We start from the raw sequence: 6,763 nt of genomic DNA, 5'->3' as shown, positions 1-6,763 counted from the left end.
AAACTTTGTCTTCAAAATAAGGGTGTGTCTTATACACCGGTGCGTCTTATATTCCAAAAAATACGGTAATATTGAATGACATAGTAGCAATATGAAAACGATTATTGGTGTGTTTAATTCGAACACTGTAGAATTTGTTATGACGATCATACGAATAACAATCAAGAAAAAAATTCTTGATTATAATAGGTTTCAAACTGTTGTTAACAATGCTGGTTGAGTCTCAGTTCAGTAACGATTGTTACTGGAAGATAGCTCGGTTGTCATAGAAACCATTACTCTTCTGTCTGCAGTGTTTCTTTCTGTCTGACTGTTTCAGATGTTCGTGTAAAGCTACACAAGGCTAGTTGCGCTAGCCATCAGTAAGTTTGAAGCGACAAACTAGAAGGAAGGCAGCTAGTCAACAGCACCCTTCACCATCTAATCGAATAATGGGATTTGTGGTCCCAAAATATAGAGCGCGATTTTGCAAAAACATGATGCAAACCACAAACCCTCGGATTCACAGTCTACCATGCTCGGCACGTAACCAATACTAGTCGATGATTTAGTTGCTAGGATGAATGTTAAAACAATATGTTTCAGTTATCAAGACGACTGTTATTGCTAGATGACGTCCTCAAAAAACACATACAAAATCTGCTTACAGCCATATGAGGAAGACCCGAGGATTGTGAACTCGTAGTCTGTACATAACCTACACTGTCATGGCTGGAACTGTAAATTTCAATAGCGCCTGAACTGTTAGTGGCAGGCCATCCACAGCTGTTGACTGGAGAAGAGGGGGAAGTGAATCCTTGAGGCCCGTAGTTGTTTATTACTGTTAAAAAGAAACCGAAACCAAGAATATACCAATTTCTTGTATGCTCACTTGATCAATTATATTTCTGTAAATTGCATACGAATATAATTGATTAATAAAACTCCGAACGTCACGAAATTCATTACTAAAAGAAGTCACTGTAATAATACTTAACAATTAAATAAATATCAATTATTAAGATATAATTGTTTATTTGTTTGTAATTAAGCACAAAGCTACATAATAGGTTATCTGTGCTCTGCCCACCACGGGTATCGAAAACCCGGATTCTAGCATTGTAAGTCGGCAGACATACCGCTGTGCCACTGGGGGGGGGCATTAAGATATAAACTGACTTTTGCGTGATCCTCTGATCGGCAGTTTGTGTCACAATAAAACTGATAATATTTTTTTTTTCTACAAATCTTCCTTTAATGTAATGTTACATAAACTGTCTAGCATTCGATAATACTTCGCCAGGTATAAAGTAATATATATACCATGGTAACTGATATGTTGTGAATGACTGATATAAATAGCGTTTCGTCTGTTGTATTCCTGGAGTAAGCTTTGGTACTGAGCGAAAGTCCTTCGGCAGTGATGTATCATGTATGGTTGAGATGCTATTATGTTATTCTTATCGAAAAACGTGTGTATAATGCAGGGCAAGTAAAGAAAGATTTGTAAAATATTATTATTAATTTTGTCGTGATGCAATTCCTACTAACTACAGATCAATTAGAGAAATATACGGATTTTTTTTCAAATACTTCATTAACAAAATGTAGATATATAATTTAGATGATCAAATATCTTTAACATATATTACTTCAAGATAGATAAAGCCATTAAAGTTTTATGAGTGAATAAATTCACTAACTTGGACATGAATGAAGACAGGTGTTTAAAAAACGGGTGTGATGGTTAGGTGGAGCGTAAAATTAGTAGTTTAAATAAAGAACGGAACACCCACTACGTAAAAAGTGGTTATTTTTAAAGCAATGGGCTGGATAGACGAAACGTAAATCTGTTTGTAAAGTTGGCTGGGAAACTTATAAAATTGTCTACATTAAAAAGCCATAAAGTACGTGAAAGAACGTAAAAACTTGTCCTTCTTAATACAAAACTAGATAGTCAAAACGTAAACTTCAGATGTATTTAAAAATAATTATAAAAACGTAAAAATAGGTTGTACTTAAATAACTGCATATACAAATTGTAAACAGATTGTATTTAAAATACAGAATTAAATATTTGAACAAAATGTACAAAGGGGCTGTACGTAAGACTAAAATCTTAATAGGCGAAACACAAATTTATATATATTTTAATAATTAGATGAATAAAACATAAAACTAATGATATTTGAAAAACTAGATACAAAGTGTAAAACTGGTTGCACGTAAAACTAAAAACTAGACAGACAAAAGTTAAAATTGGTTATATTTGAAAGAAATCTAGAATAAGCAAAATATAAAACTGGTCGTTCATAAAACTAAAAACTAGATAGAAAAACGTAAAACCCCATTACTTTGAAAAACTAGGTGAACAAAATGCAAAATCTAGTTGTATTTAAAACAAAGAACTAGATAGATAAAGTGTAAATTGTATTTATATTAAAAACAATTTACGTTTTCTTTATCTAGTTTTTAATATAACAACAATTTACGTTTTGTTTATCTAGTTGTTATATTAAAAACTAGATAAAGAAAACGTAAATTGTTGTTATATTAAAAGCTAGATAAACAAAGCGTAAAAGCTATTTATGAAGTAAAACTAAAAACTAGATGGACAAAACTTAAAATCTGGTAAAATTTAAAACAAAGAAACTAGGTGGGCTAAACGTAAAACTTATTATATTTGAAAATAGATAAATAAAACGCAGAAACTGGTTGTATATAAAACCAGATAAGAACTGATAGACAATACGTAAACCTAGCCGTAATTAAAGAAATAGAGAGAGAAAGAGAGAAATACAAAGGATATATTTAAAACAAAGAATAAGACAGACAAAACGTATAACTAGCTTCGCTTTAAATTTAAAAAAATGGAGATCCGGACATTTTGTTATGAACATTTAGTTATTAAACATTTCGTTAGTGCTACATTGTTACTAAGACAACTTGTAACGAGTGCATTCTTCATTTTTGTGACATGGCTGTTTTTGTTACGAATACTGATTTTGTGCCAAGTAGTTTTTGATATATAAAATTGACTGGTGACAATATTAAAAAATGATAATATATCGTAAATTGTACAATCATTTGGGGACCATTCAAAAATGCATAACGCTAGAGGGGTGTCTAAGCTTGTATTACGCTGTGTTACAAGGGGTACGAATGTCGGGTGAATTCTTATAACAAAATTCACCAATCACAAAAAAAAAATTGTAACGAAACCTTTCGTAACGATGTAACGGTAACTTTGACGTCGTAATGAAATGTTTTTCGTAACAAAATGTCCATGTCACAAGCTGTCAGTAACGAAATGTCCCAGTCTCAAAAAAATGCATATACGAAGCGTAAATACTAGAGACAAAAAACTGAATAGACGAAGCGTAATAATTGGCTTTACTTTAAACAAAGCTTATTAGTGGCGATAACTAGTAGCTTGGAGCTTTTTTTCAGTCAGTTTTGGTTTGTGTTTGTGAACACTCCTGAAGAAGTTGTAAAGCGAAACGTTGAGTGCGTAATTAATTAAAAACAACATATTGATGTTATAAGGTCGTTTATCTCTACTATTAATATGTCTTCTATACATCAGTATTCACTACAGAAATTACGAGAACTGTCATCTTGATGATCTGATAAAACATAGATTATTTTGAAGGATTAATTGATATTTCAGTTACTTCAATCATAATTTAGTTGTTATCACAACTGTTTTGAAAGTACAATTGGAAAGATAATTACTTCAAACGTTGCCTGAGGGTGAGAGGTGCTACTTGTAACGTGTTTCACACATGGAACTAATGAACACCTAAGATCTTACCGGAAGGTTAATAGTGTTAATAATAATTATATACGTGGGTTCAAGTCAAGTATCTTTAGAAATAAGACGACTCACCGTGGTAGGTTGTTTGGGGATGCTCAGCTGTGGCTGTAGAATGAGTCGGAAGATAACTGAAACCGTGAAACCCTGTGAAAAATGTTAGGAAAATAACTTCAGTACAGTTAGCTGTGACTCAGGTAGTAAGGAGTTTGAAATATAAATAATTAACAGGTAGCATACAGTTGAAATATTTTATTTAAATGTACAGCCTGTTTGGTGAGTTGTGATACGTTTTTCTTTCCAATTATAGTCTTTAGAGACCTAGGCGTGTTTACCTAAGGGAAAAACAAGATTTACGGGTAGTAGTGAAGCGCAATTAGGGGCACACACCACATGATGGTAAAAGTCAAACTCAGCTAAAAATAAACCAGCGATGAATTTTCCCACACTTTCTTAAGCTTGCTGGCAAAACTAAATGACAAAAAAAAACAACAACTCATATAATAAGTTGGAAAACTCTGAATAACTCTCGCGTAAACATAAACTCTTTAGTCTTCGCGCTACCTAATAGACTGCCATCTGCTGGTCTTATATGTAACAATCCGATCTCACTAATGTAGTAATTATATACAAAATCCTGTTACATCTGAAATGATGTTACAGCAACCACTGATATGATTTAGTTAGATGAAAAAACACGATTATATTGTTGCTACAAAATAATATTAAGTAACAATGTGACAGAAATGTTACTCAAGCTCAAGGCCTAGAAAAGCAAGAAAGGGGAGGAGGTTGAAATAAAACACACAAAGCAATCTTTAATAAACATAGCCCAAAGAAGTTTCGAAATAAAGTTATATCATGCTCAGCTAATTAGGAATAATAGGATTCTAAAAATAAGAAACATTATAACACAAAAATATAATTTATTTTTTTCTCTAATTTGTATTTAGCTGGAAATTTAATAAATCTCACCTGAGAAAAATTTACAAAAATATATGAAACACATATCAGTATAAATGCCTATCCACTATAATATTTCTAAAGAAACTAATCTGTCAATACGAACTTTCTGAAAAGTTCAATTCATATCAGTTTGTAATTAACCTCATCCCACTTTCAATTAAATAACAAGTCTCCAAACTCCCCCCCCCCCCACAAAACATCTTGCATCCATCACATTCGACTGTAACTCAAACACCCACAAACCAGAAATAAAGGACAATAACACAACAAACAGGAGACAGTAGTAAAGGTCTTCAACCTAACTAGACCATTAAGCAAGAAACATGAAAAATAATGAACTAGAAGATAATAAAGAAATAGAAAGCTACTGATTACAGTGTAATTAGAAGTTGAAGGGATTGAGATAATGAGAAAATGGAAAGAGCCAGTAGTTACAGTTCTATTATAACTTAAAGGGATGAAGATAATGAAGAATTAAAAACCGTCTTCGTTAGGATATACTCTCTCAAACTTTTGAATACTAACTAGTGACAATGTCTAGAAACAAAATTTCGAAAATTGTCTGTACTGAAAATTTTTCCAATACTATCTACTGGCAGACTTCCGACAAACACTCTAGCAACAAGCTTAAAAACAGAAAACTAGCATTACATCGATTACGTAACAAAATACGAAATAAAATTTTAAAAACAACAACAACAACTCAAGCACAGATGAAAAACAAAATTATATAAAATTGTGATTTTGAGCCTAAAGAGCGCACGTGGGCTAAATGCCAGGTCAGGTGCCACTGGGGCTCTAATATAGCCAGCCCTAATTTTTTACTACTTACCATACGAAAGGTAGTTAGTATCTGCGGCCATAACAAGTTTGTACTATTCTTTGAACCGAATAAAGATATGTATTGTTACTTTTATAACGCGCCCATAGCTAAAAACGCGGAGCGTGTTCAACAGCATCACGTCTCGAACATTGGACCCATTAGTCCGAAATACTGAAGGCTAACCACTAGGCTATGTCAGGCCCTTATAAATAGCGAAATGATAAAGAAAATGCCGTTTTTACTTAAAACGTGGGATTAAAGGAATAACTAATAATTATTTGATAAAATATTACAGTAGCAACGGAAATATAAAAATGATCATGTAAAATTATAACGTGGTAAATAACAGAAAAAAAAAGCACACCATAACCTAACTTTGGGTACGATACAAAACTGATAATTGCAACATTGAAAACTCTGAGTAAGAACCGTTAGTTAGCACACTAACGACTCTTAAGTTTGTTTGTTTGAAGTTAAGCACAAAGCTACTCAATCGGCTATCTGTGCTCTACCCACCACGAGTATCGAAACCCGGTTTCTAGCGTTGTAAGTCCGCAGACATACCGCTGTGCCACTGGGGGGCAACGACTCTAAATAAAAACCATAAAAAATATTATTGTTAATTACTGCACTGCAAATTATGACTAAGCGACATAACTGTTCTATCACACTGATAACTCTGAGTAGGAAATATAACTGTGACTAAATACCCTGAAAACTTTGGGTAGGAAACATAACTGTTCTACCATATTAATAAATCTGAGTAAGAAACAGAACCGTTAGTAACTATCCTGAAAACTTTGGCTGTAAAACATAACTGTTAGCTACCACACTGAGAAATCTGAGTTGTCACAGTGTTAAACTCTGAGTAAAAGATACAGCTGTAAGATGCTTCGCGAACAACTATTGGTAAGAAACATAATTAATAGATGTACTGTTCTGTTTCAATATTAAATAAAACTAACTGACTGACTGGCAGGCAACACACTACTGTATAGTGATGCAAGTGATTAAAACAGGTGACCCCTTCCAGGCGGCCTTCGATCCCCTTTTGGGGGAATCAATTATACACCTGGAAAAAAGTTAAGCACCCCCGTGTTTTTTTCAAGTGATTCAGATTCGACGTTCTTGTGACTGATTATAAATTACTTATTCAATCTAAACGTGTTTATCAAATGAAA

General features: G+C 33.0%; 1 pseudogene; it reads right to left on the bottom strand.

Annotated features, from left to right (window-relative positions):
* LOC106477718 overlaps positions 1 to 6,763 on the bottom strand; it is a 131,650-nt pseudogene that overhangs the window by 6,270 nt on the left and 118,617 nt on the right.

This window comes from Limulus polyphemus, unplaced genomic scaffold (genome assembly GCF_000517525.1).
Source record: "Limulus polyphemus unplaced genomic scaffold, Limulus_polyphemus-2.1.2 Scaffold169, whole genome shotgun sequence".
NCBI lineage: Eukaryota > Metazoa > Arthropoda > Merostomata > Xiphosura > Limulidae > Limulus > Limulus polyphemus.
The sequence above is the reverse complement of the archived record's forward strand: the minus strand, read 5'-3'. Positions and strand labels throughout refer to the sequence as shown.